The sequence below is a fragment of the Schistocerca gregaria genome, chromosome 4, assembly GCF_023897955.1.
Source record: "Schistocerca gregaria isolate iqSchGreg1 chromosome 4, iqSchGreg1.2, whole genome shotgun sequence".
Lineage (NCBI taxonomy): Eukaryota > Metazoa > Arthropoda > Insecta > Orthoptera > Acrididae > Schistocerca > Schistocerca gregaria.
The window spans coordinates 242,272,893-242,285,504 of record NC_064923.1 but is presented as its reverse complement, the minus strand read 5'-3'; the positions used below and the strand labels follow the sequence as shown (position 1 = coordinate 242,285,504).

The window sequence follows — 12,612 nt, the reverse complement described above, 5'->3', positions numbered from 1 at the left end:
AGTTTACACCTCTGCACGTGGTATTTTCCTTAGCTGCGATGAGTTGTCATCTGCATGACTGCTCCTGCACACTGAAATTTCTATAAAATCTAATAATGCCTTCGGTGAATTTTCCAACAGAAACTCTCCCTGCGTCTCTTGATATGCGAGAAAATATGAACTAATCGCTAGTCTCAGACTGTGGAAATATATATGTGCATGGCTGGAGCAGCGTGCGTATTATAATGCCCTCTCAGTTCTAACAAGAACAATTAACTAACTGGCTGGTTCGTTTCTCCACAGTTGGAGCTCAATGACGCTACAGCTAATTTCTAGCTGGAGGTCAGCCGCTGTGAACACAGTGTTCATACAAATTTCTCCTCTGCGTCGTACAAAGCGTTATGCACTCGACACCAGTTCAGAGAAGAGTCCTCAAAAATTTCGCTCTCGTCTCTCTCGCAGCCGAACTCTCTCCCCACCTGGGTTCTTTTGTCCTTGACGTCACGGCTTCTTTCGACCAATGTGAACGTTCCTCTCATTTTGTGGAAACTCTCTCTACCAATCACAAGGGACCTACCATTGAACTGCATCGAAATCAGCACTTTACTACTTCCCGGTGCGGTTTTACAATCGGACATCTTGTGTCTGCTCCAGATGCCCAAAAAGTTACATGTGTCTGTCACGTGTGTACCTTTTGCAGTTCACGTGATTGAATGCGTCACTGGTTTTGTTCGTAATTCCTTTGGCATTCCAAAATGCAGTTTTCTAAAGCTTCTTTGTGTCCAGTTTCTGGTGGCCTGTTAATGGCCCTGTAGTATGCGTCACCTGTCCGGTCACTGATCCACTGCAGGACGCGCCGCCTTAAGAGCTTTCTGTAGTGCCACCTGGGATGCGGCCTCTGCATCTGCCCGTGCTGGCTTCCACACAAAATGTTTCCTCTCTCTGCTTGTTTCACCTTCTGCTCATTGACGTGCATTACATGGGAGTGGTGTGTTAATACCGTCAATTGAGTGTCATCCATTTTGCATTACATACACTCCTGGAAATTGAAATAAGAACACCGTGAATTCATTGTCCCAGGAAGGGGAAACTTTATTGACACATTCCTGGGGTCAGATACATCACATGATCACACTGACAGAACCACAGGCACATAGACACAGGCAACAGAGCATGCACAATGTCGGCACTACTACAGTGTATATCCATCTCTCGCAGCAATGCAGGCTGCTATTCTCCCATGGAGACGATCGTAGAGATGCTGGATGTAGTCCTGTGGAACGGCTTGCCATGCCATTTCCACCTGGCGCCTCAGTTGGACCAGCGTTCGCGCTGGACGTGCAGACCGCGTGAGACGACGCTTCATCCAGTCTCAAACATGCTCAATGGGGGACAGATCCGGAGATCTTGCTGGCCAGGGTAGTTGACTTACACCTTCTAGAGCACGTTGGGTGGCACGGGATACATGCGGACGTGCATTGTCCTGTTGGAACAGCAAGTTCCCTTGCCGGTCTAGGAATGGTAGAACGATGGGTTCGATGACGGTTTGGATGTACCGTGCACTATTCAGTGTCCCCTCGACGATCACCAGAGGTGAACGGCCAGTGAAGGAGATCGCTCCCCACACCATGATGCTGGGTGTTGGCCCTGTGTGCCTCGGTCGTATGCAGTCCTGATTGTGGCGCTCACCTGCACGGCGCCAAACATGCATATGACCATCATTGGCACCAAGGCAGAAGCGACTCTCATCGCTGAAGACGACACGTCTCCATTCGTCCCTCCATTCACGCCTGTCGCGACACCACTGGAGGCGGGCTGCACGATGTTGGGGCGTGAGCGGAAGACGGCCTAACGGTGTGCGGGACCGTAGCCCAGTTTTATGGAGACGGTTGCGAATGGTCCTCGCCGATACCCCAGGAGCAACAGTGTCCCTAATTTGCTGGGAAGTGGCGGTGCGGTCCCCTACGGCACTGCGTGGGATCCTACGGTCTTGGCGTGCATCCGTGCGTCGCTGCGGTCTGGTCCCAGGTCGACGGGCACGTGCACTTTCCGCCGACCACTGGCGACAACATCGATGTACTGTGGAGACCTCACGCCCCACGTGTTGAGCAATTCGGCGGTACGTCCACCCGGCCTCCCGCATGCCCACTATACGCCCTCTCTCAAAGTCCGTCAACTGCACATACGGTTCACGTCCACGCTGTCGCGGCATGCTACCAGTGTTAAAGACTGCGATGGAGCTCCGTATGCCACGGAAAACTGGCTGACACTGACGGCGGCGGTGCACAAATGCTGCGCAGCTAGCGCCATTCGACGGCCAACACCGCGGTTCCTGGTGTGTCCGCTGTGCCGTGCGTGTGATCATTGCTTGTACAGCCCTCTCGCAGTGTCCGGAGCAATTATGGTGGGTCTGACACACCGGTGTCAATGTGTTCTTTTTTCCATTTCCAGGAGTGTAGTTATAGAGAAATCTCGTCATTACCACCGAAGTAAGTTAGGTGTCATACTCACCTTCCCAGTGCAATGTATCAATCTTTTACGTAAGGTGTGAAATTGACGTTCATTTTTATGCCACCTTACATATCCTCCTCCTTCCGTGTTCAATTTTGCGCTGGGTCAATCAATGGTTGAGAAATTGATTGAAGTCGGTGTAAAATTGTTTGCAACTGCTGACTGTAGCAATTGACCTATTTACTGACCAACTTCCTATTTTAATATTTTGTATATCTTAGACAGTGGTTCGATCTAGTCTCCTTATCATTCTATTTCACATTGTACTGGATTTGAACTCTTAAGTTTGTTATATTTTGAAAGAAAAAATAACATTTGTTTCTAATTTTCTGAATGTAGTACAATTTTATTTAACTCGCCGAGACTCCCTCTCTTTCAACATACTTCTCGAAATTTAAATTTAAACATAAACAGTTGGAGCTTATCTTTAATTTCGTATTATGTTTAAAAATTTTAGTTTTTAGACTGATGTGTTTTTTATTACCTGATTTATGTTAAACGACGATGGATATGTATTAACGTTGAGGAAACCGTCATTTAACATTATGCTACCCTTTTTCAATATCTCCAGCTTTCATATCAATCATAATCTAAGAAAGTTTCATATCTTATAATAAAGCTGTATGACTTATTTTAAACTCAACCAAATGATTCCCATTACTTTACAAGCATATTCCTATTCATGAACATGTTTGTATTCCCCAAAATCTTAAATCTATGCATTATAATTTTACAAAAGTTTTCAAATTGGACATTTACTAACATATTAAAATTCTAATCCTATTAATTACTGTACAAAACTTAAACAGATATCATGGAATACCTAAACCTATTTACATTTATTTATCCTCTCTTTTTGAAAAGATGGCCGGAGTGGCCGAGCGGTTCTAGGCGCTACAGTCTGGAGCCGCGCGACCGCTACGGTCGCAGGTTCGAATCCTGCTTCGGGCATGGATGTGTGTGATGCCCTTAAGTTCTAGGGGACTGATGACCTTAGCAGTTAAGTCCCATAGTGCTCAGATCCATTTCTTTTTGAAAAACCTATCCCGCACTAGAACTTAACCTTTCCAAGAATGTTAACTTCAGCTTTTCTTAATTAAAACATGTTGAAAAATATGAACTACTAGGAAATATTATCGTTGTGTCAAGATAACAATTATTACACGCATCGCCAGTAAGGATCTGTTGCTAACACGTAGAAGTATTCAAAAGCAAATATTTTTTTAAACACAATCGCAAATATCTTATTTCCCGTTATTTCGATACTAGCCTGTCACAGACAGTTCTTTCTCCTACTTCTTTAACATGGTTTATTGAAAATGTCACTTTGATTTTCGTGTGATTCGACGGGCTTCCGTAGAATATGGTATGACGATCGGCCGTGCACCTCGCCGCGTCTCCGCCGAGCATGGAATGTCGGACGGGAGAGAGAAAGGTTACTGAAGGTCTGAGCGTGTCGTGAATTCGTGGTTGCCTTTGTTTCGTTTCGCATGTATCTATGGCGACGTTGCGTTGGAGATCTATTCTTGGCAGCATACAATTTTCTTCTTCTTCTTCTTCTTTTGACGAATCTTTATATCGGTTCATCAATGGTTTATTCATCTCCAGGTTTTCATATGAGTAGTCATCTCCCTTCTCTCGGTATGCTATTTGAAGCAGTTGCAACCTACCATAAGGAATATCAGGTATTTGTACTGCTAGAACAGTTAAATGCAGTAAAGGTCTTGTATGGGAAGGGAATTGAAAAGTTTTCGTGATATCTTCTGGTCCAGCCTCTTCTTTCTTCCAAATCCTCTGCGTTGCATCTTCTGTTCTTTGTGCATCTTGCTGTCTTGTCACTTGTGTCTTCGTTCTTCTCTGGACCAGGAATTGGGATTGAAGACCTGCTGAACCCCGTTACTGCTTAATCCGTTCTTATGGCGTCGTCTTTGAAATTATGGTGTATTTTTTATTGTATTAGGTTGTTCATGTGGATATATTGGTCATCTTCCATCGTTTTCTCTCTCCGTCTCATGAGTATTCAGGAGTTGTTTCTCAGTTGTTGCATCCCGTATTGTCTGATAACCGTTTCATCGATTCTGCGATTTGCGCTACAGAAACGCGTCTTCTTGTGGTGAATTTAAACACCCACTCTTCCTCGCTATACCATGTCCGCCTCCGTTCCGGTTCGGTGGACATCCCTCATCTCTCCATGTGCTGCTTTGAACAGTTCGCGATAGGAGTGTCAAGTATCTACCACTTTCGCAAACCCATTGTTATGAAACTTGTATGTGGCTTACATATGAGTCAAGCTCACTTCATGGTACATGTTGATTGTATCCAGGATGCGTTGTCACTCTCCAAACATTTTCACAGAGGTGTTATCCTCTAGGAACGTTGCTTTCACCAAGGCCTCTTCTTTCGTCATCACGCTCAACTGTTCAGTGTCCCTTCCTCTGACGCCTAACCGCTCTCCTCATTTCTGCCGTCGGTCTGGAGGCAATGATGCTGCACCTTGTCTGCTGATTTCATATTTAATACAATGTTTGTTCCTGCTTTGCGTATCTTACTCCTCATCCGTCCTCAGCTATTCTCTATTTTACATGCTATCATTATCTATTTTATTCTACCCTTACTCCCTTAAATTACGTTATAAACTTTACGAACATAATTTTTTTTATAATTTCACAAAATGTATCATTAATTCTATCCAAAAATTGTTTTTCTTGTCACTATTTTTTCTTATCTATTTTTTCTCCCCATTTTGTTTAATTCTTCCAAGAGATAAAGTCATGGTTTCCTCATCTTCATCACGATGGATAGTAAGAGTGAAGTTGATGGTGATGACGGTTAGTAAGGTAGTGAATTTTTCTCATTACCGCTTATTATTTTTCTAACTAAAAGTATATTATGTTATTTTGAAAACTTCGCACCTTGACTCCGACTCCAGCGTTTTTGGCGTTAGCTGTAACAGAATTTCAAAAACACAGTTTATCTTCTTTCTCTATTCAAAAAATTTCTCGATTGTTTTATTGCTTTGGAATGCACAATGGACATGAATGGATGCAGTTGATCAGGCAGAATACTTAATACGTATCACCTGTCAAAGTCGTATCTAGACGTATTAGGGGTCCCGTACCATTTCAGATGCACACACCCCACACCATAACAGAGCCTCCACCAGCTTGAACAGTCCCCTGCTAACATGCAGGTCCATGGATTCACGAGGTTGTCTTAGTGCCCGAGCCGGCCAGTGTGGCCGAGCGGTTGTAGGCGCTTCAGTCTGGAACCACGAGACCGCTACTGTTGAAGGTTGGAATCCTGCCTCGGGCATGGATGTGTGTGATGTCCTTAAGTTAGTTAGGTTGAAATAGTTCTACGTTCTAGGGGACTGGTGACCTCAGATGTTAAGTCACATAGTGCTCACGGCCATTTGAACCATTTGAATCTTCATGCCCGTACACAAGACTCGTCCGAGCAGGAAACATGTTTACAGTCATCAACAATCCAATGGCGGTGTTGACTCGTAAAATCGTCATACGGTAAAATCCTCACTTCATCGCTACCTTGGGGATGCTCTGTCCCATCCGGCCCTGCACCGACTATAACATCACATTCAAACTCAATTAATCTTTATAACCTACCATTGTAGCAGCAATAACCGCTAACAACTGCGCCAGACACTTCTTTTCCTATATAGGTGTTGCCGAACACAGCGCCGTATTCTGCCTGTTTACATATCTCTGTATTTGAATACGCATGGCCTACACCAGTTTCTTTTGCCCTTCACTGCAAGAATGCGTTGTGTCTCTTCTTTCGGACATGTCCGAAAGAACAGACACCATGCATTCATATAATTTATTCGCCTTGATGGGCAATTATTTCACAGCCTTCAGTGCTGATGCGCTAGATGGAAGTGTGGGTCATCCGGGGAGCGTGCCGAGAGAGTTCGTGCATTGTCGCTTGTCACTGTGTCCAGATGGCGCATTGGTTAACGCAGCTGTACTAGATTCGAGTCCCGGTTTGGCACTCATATTTAATCGTCGTCGCTGATTCCGCATAAGGTTCCGATGCAGCTGATACCATCAATTCCCTCCCTTTCCTTTTCTTCTTCCCCCTCCACCTTCATTTTACACATCAAAACAGTTTAAGTCTTAGGTCACAGCCTAGCCACCACCTCGGAAATAGCGATATATTCTGAAAGAACCGTTAAAAATGTGTAGCAGTTCTATTTGTAAACACCGTTGCTGCTCGTTTCAGTCGAAACACTTCAAAGCTGGGCTAAACGTGTGTAAGTGCAGGCCAAAGGAAAGTTGCCAATGGTAACAGGGGCTGTATAGCGCCTCTTGCCTGTTGTGTACGAGCTAGTGCCACAAACAAAAATATCACCATTTTCTGTAGATTTGGAGCTGTCATACCGGCCTTTGTCGCCGTGCGGTTCTAGGCGCTTCAGTCTGGAACCGCGTGATCGCTACGGTCGCAGGTTCGAATCCTGCCTCGGGAATGGGTGTGTGTGATGTTCTTAGGTTAGTTAGATTTAAGTAGTTCCAAATTCTAGGGGACTGATGACCAGATGTTAAGTCCCGTAGTGCTCAGAGCCATTTGCCATTTCGGAGCTGCCACAATCGGTGTGTTTACGAGTAGCGTATACCGAAGTCTAGTTTTTTAGACGTCTAGATTAGGTTGCAGTGTGACACTTTGGTCGTTCAAGCGCAGAAGTCACATTTCTTTGGATCGTTTCAAAACCTTTGTGTAGTATTCTCATGTTGTTGTTTTTGTTGTGATCTTCAGTCCAGATTGGTTTGATGCAGCTCTGCATGCTACACTATCCTGTGCAAGCCACTTCAACTCAGAATAACTACTGCAGCCTACATTCTTCTGAATCTGCGTAGTGTATTCATCTCTTGGTCTCCCTTCACGATATTTACCCTCCACACTCCCCTCCAATACTAAACTGGTGATCCCCTGATGCCTCAGAACGTGTCCTACCATCCGACCCCTTCTTCTAGTCAAGCTGTGCCACAAATTCCTCTTCTCCTCAATTCTATTCAGTACCTCCTAATTAGTTACGTGATCTACGGATTTAATCCTCAGCAGTCTTCCGTAGAACCACTTTCGAAAGCTTCTATTCTATTCTTGTCTGCACAGTTTATTATCCACGTATCACTTCCATACATGGCTACTCTCTGTGCAAATACTTTCAGAAAAGACTTCCGGACAGTTAAATCTATGCTCGATGTTAAGAAATTTCTCTTCTTCAGAAACGCTTTCCTTGCCATGTTCCGGTTTCCGAAGTGACAGGCAGGAGGGATCCTAGCCGGTCGGAATGGCCGTGCGGTTCTACGCACTACTTAAACCTAACTAACATAAGGACAGCACACATCCATGCCCGAGGCAGGATTCGAACCTGCGACCGTAGCGGTCGCGCGGTTCCAGACTGTAGCGCCTAGAACCGCTCGGCAACATACTTGCTCCTTTCATTAGTGATGACAGAGTAACTTAGCCTACCTATTTTAAATTATTTGAGAAACTCGATCGGAACTTGTCCGAGACAGCGAATAAAAAGTTAGCGCCGCTATCATACAAAACAGTCAATTAGATCAGATGTTTCTGGTGTAACACACAAAATTATTTCCATCAAATATCACTGGCAACTTAATAATTCCAGTAAATCGTTTCCAAACATTTGCATATCGTTTATTATGCAGAGCGTAACGAATCGCACGAAATTGAGAATAATGCTCTCGTTTGTAGCAAATCAACGGAATGTTATGCAATAAATCCTCGATAGACTAGAAATAATCAAACGTTCTTTTTTTGGTAACTAGATTCATGTTCACAGCGTGCGACATTTATAACTTGCGAAAAAATACCATTACATTGTTACTGGATGTACATATGCGATAAAGGTTGCCGAGTCATTTGAAATTAAATACCTGCGCAAATGAATACAGCGACACTGTTTAAACTGTCTATTCAGAGCCCTCAGATTGCACTACTTGCTTGAATTCGATGTGCAAGCTTATATCACCATATGCTCGTTGTTGTTGTTGTTGTTGTTGTTGTTGTTGCTGTTGTCTTCGGTCGAGACTGACTTTAATTACATCTTGACGCTAGCTAGTTCTGTGCATGTGTGTCGATCTCTGCACAACTACTGCAGTCGACATCCTACTGAATCTGTTTACTGCGTTGTAGTCTTAGTCTCCCTCCCCAACTATTATCCCTACCAAATGAACTTTACATTGATGTCTCGGAATATGTTGTATCAAATATCCCTTCGTTTCGTCATGTTACTGTATGATGGTATGAAGCTCTTTCCTCCTCGACTCGATTCAGTATCTTTATAAGTTAACCGATCTACACACCTCATCTTCAGCATTTTTCCTTTTCTTTATTGTAGCACTTCAAGTGAACTTTTTCCCTGCATGTTGAACGTGTGTGTGTTTACATTGTGCAGTGTTGGCAACTGTCGCTGTTTGTTTATCTCTCTTCTTTTGTTTATATTGTGTATATATGTATTTTGATTCGTGTTTCTTTGTTTTGTGTGTGTGTGTGTGAGAGTGTTTTCTTCAATTTTCTGCGTATTTGTAATAGCTGTCGTTCATGTTTAACATCATGATAAAGCTATTGCTTCTGCAACAAATTTCATAGCACAAAAATTTATAACTGATGTCAACCTATTTCACTGCTTTAGAAAAGATTTCCTGTTTGATGCCAATGGGGATTTTGTATGTTGTTCAACATCTACATCTACATGACTACTCTGCAATTCACATTTAAGTGCTTGGCAGAGGGTTCATCGAACCACAATCATACTATCTCTCTACTATTCCACTCCCGAACAGCGAGCGGGAAAAACGAACACCTAAACCTTTCTGTTCGAGCTCTGATTTCTCTTATTTTATTTTGATGATCATTCCTACCTATGTAGGTTGGGCTCAACAAAATATTTTCGCATTCGGAAGAGAAAGTTGGTGACTGAAATTTCGTAAAAAGCTCTCGCCGCGACGAAAAACGTCTATGCTGTAATGACTTCCATCCCAACTCGTGTATCATATCTGCCACACTCTCTCCCCTATAACGCGATAATACAAAACGAGCTGCCCTTCTTTGCACCCTCTCGATGTCCTCCGTCAATCCCACCTGGTAAGGATCCCACACCGCGCAGCAATATTCTAACAGAGGACGAACGAGTGTAGTGTAAGCTGTCTCTTTAGTGGACTTGTTGCATCTTCTAAGTGTCCTGCGAAAGAAACGCAACCTTTGGCTCGCCTTCCCGACAATATTATCTATGTGGTCCTTCCAACTGAAGTTGTTCGTAATTTTAACACCCAGGTACTTAGTTGAATTGACAGCCTTGAGAATTGTACTGTTTATCGAGTAATCGAATTCCAACGGATTTCTTTTGGAACTCATGTGGATCACCTCACACTTTTCGTTATTTAGCGTCAACTGCCACCTGACACACCATACAGCAATCTTTTCTAAATCGCTTTGCAACTGATACTGGTCTTCGGATGACCTTACTAGACGGTAAATTACAGCATCATCTGCGAACAATCTAAGAGAACTGCTCAGATTGTCACCCAGGTCATTTATATAGATCAGGAACAGCAGAGATCCCAGGACGCTTCCCTGGGGAACACCTGATATCACTTCAGTTTTACTCGATGATTTGCCGTCTATTACTACGAACTGCGACCTTCCTGACAGGAAATCACGAATCCAGTCGCACAACTGAGACGATACCCCATAGCTCCGCAGCTTGATTAGAAGTCGCTTGTGAGGAACGGTTCCAAAAGGTTTCCGGAAATCTAGAAATACGGAATCAACTTGAGATCCCCTGTCGATAGTGGCCATTACTTCGTGCGAATAAAGAGCTAGCTGCGTTGCACAAGAGCGATGTTTTCTGAAGCCATGCTGATTACGTGTCAATAGATCGTTCCCTTCGAGGTGATTCATAATGTTTGAATACAGTATATGCTCCAAAACCCTACTGCAAACCGACGTCAATGATATAGGTCTGTAGTTAAATGGATTACTCCTACTACCCTTCTTGAACACTGGTGCGACCTGCGCAATTTTCCAATCTGTAGGTACAGATCTATCGGTGAGCGAGCGGTTGTATATGAGTGCTAAGTAGGGAGCTATAGTATCAGCGTAATCTGAAAGGAACCTAATCGGTATACAATCTGGACCTGAAGACTTGCCCGTATCAAGCGATTTGAGTTGCTTCGCAACCCCTAAGGTATCTACTTCTAAGAAACTCATGCTAGCGGATGTTCGTGTTTCAAATTCTGGAATATTCCATTCGTCTTCCCTGGTGAAGGAATTTCGGAATACTGCGTTCAATAACTCCGCTTTAGCGGCACAGTCGTCGATAACAGTACCATCGGCACTGCGCAGCGAAGGTATTGACTGCGTCTTGCCGCTTGTGTACTTTACATACGACCAGAATTTCTTCGGATTTTCTACCAAATTTCGAGACAATGTTTCGTTGTGGAACCTATTAAAGGCATCTCGCATCGAAGTACGTGCCAAATTTCGCGCATCTGTAAATTTTAGCCCATCTTCAGGATTTCGCGTTCTTCTGAACTTCGCATGCTTTTTCCGTTGCCTCTGCAACAGCGTTCGGACCTTTTTTGTGTACCACGGGGGATCCGTTCCATCTCTTACCAGTTTATGAGGTATGAATATCTCAATTGCTGTTGCTACTATATCTTTGAATTTGAGCCACATCTCGTCTACATTCGCATAGTCAGTTCGGAAGGAATGGAAATTGTCTTTTAGGAAGGCTTCTAGTGGCACTTTATCCGCTTTTTTAAATAAAATTATTTTGCGTTTGTTTCTGATGGATTTGGAAGAAATGGTATTGAGCCTAGCTACAATGACCTTGTGATCACTAATCCCTGTATCAGTCATGATGCTCTCTATCAGCTCTGGATTGTTTGTGGCCAAGAGGTCAAGTGTGTTTTCGCAACCATTTACAATTCGCGTGGGTTCGTGGACTAACTGCTCTAAATAATTTTCGGAGAATGCATTTAGGACAATCTCGGAAGACGTTTTCTGCCTACCACCGGTTTTGAACAAGTATTTTTGCCAACATACCGAGGGTAGGTTGTTCTTTGATTCTTCCGCTGCTGCTTCGTAGAACATCTCCATAATACCACATAAAACTAAACTCCTCCCGAACAGGCCATGAATGCCCAATGGCACCGACCGGCCGCCGTGTCATCCTCAGCCCATAGACCTCACAGGATGGTAATACGGAGGGGCATGCGGTCAGCACAAAAATGGCTCTGAGCACTATGGGACTTAACTTCTGAGGTCATCAGTCCCCTAGAACTTAGAACTACTTAAACGTAACTAATCTAAGGACATCACACATATCCATGCTCGAGGCAGGATTCGAACCTGCGACCGTAGGCGTCTCGCGGTTCCAGACTGTAGTGCCTAGAACCGCTCGGCCACTGACAGCACATCGCCCTCCCCAACGTATGTCAGTTTCCGAGACCGGAGCCGCTACTTCTCAATTAAGTAGCTCCTCAGTTTGCCTCGCAAGGGCTCAGTGCATCCCACTTGCCAACAGCGCTCGGCAGACCGAATGGTCACCCATCCAAGTTCTAGCCCAGCCCGACAGCGCTTAACTTCGGTGATCTGACGGGAACCGGTATTAACACTACGGCAAGGCCGTTGACCACAAGAACACACGAATAGCACAAGACTCTTGATGTTTTACAATATTATTGTTTATTTAGCTAACAGGTTTCGGCATACGAGCCCATCTTTCCTTCCACTGCCTGTTCCATACCAATCCTTCATTTTAACTGTATTTGTTTATATCATTGTGATTATCAAAGTATTTCAGATCGTATTACATTCTGGTGTTTTATTATTACTCATAAATTATTCATTGGCTTAGAGTGTACATTAATTTAACTGTGAATGTTAATGTAATTAAAATTTTGATATAAGCTCTAGCTTGGACATCTTTCCTTGTGTTGAACCTAATTATATCATCATGTTGCCTTCGTTCTCTTTTATCTCTCTCTCTCTCTCTCTCTCTCCCTCTCTCTCTCTCTCTCTCTCTCTCTCTCTCTCTCTCTCTCTCTCTCTCTCTCACACACACACACACACACACAC

The 12,612-nt window shown here is 43.9% G+C and overlaps 1 protein-coding gene and 1 pseudogene across 1 annotated transcript in view; one reads left to right on the top strand and one right to left on the bottom strand.

Annotated features, from left to right (window-relative positions):
• Positions 1–12,612, top strand: part of LOC126267144 (uncharacterized) — a 296,096-nt gene that overhangs the window by 115,415 nt on the left and 168,069 nt on the right. The gene's annotated exons all lie outside the window — the stretch shown is intronic.
• On the bottom strand, positions 12,050–12,167 carry LOC126268529 (5S ribosomal RNA; annotated as a pseudogene).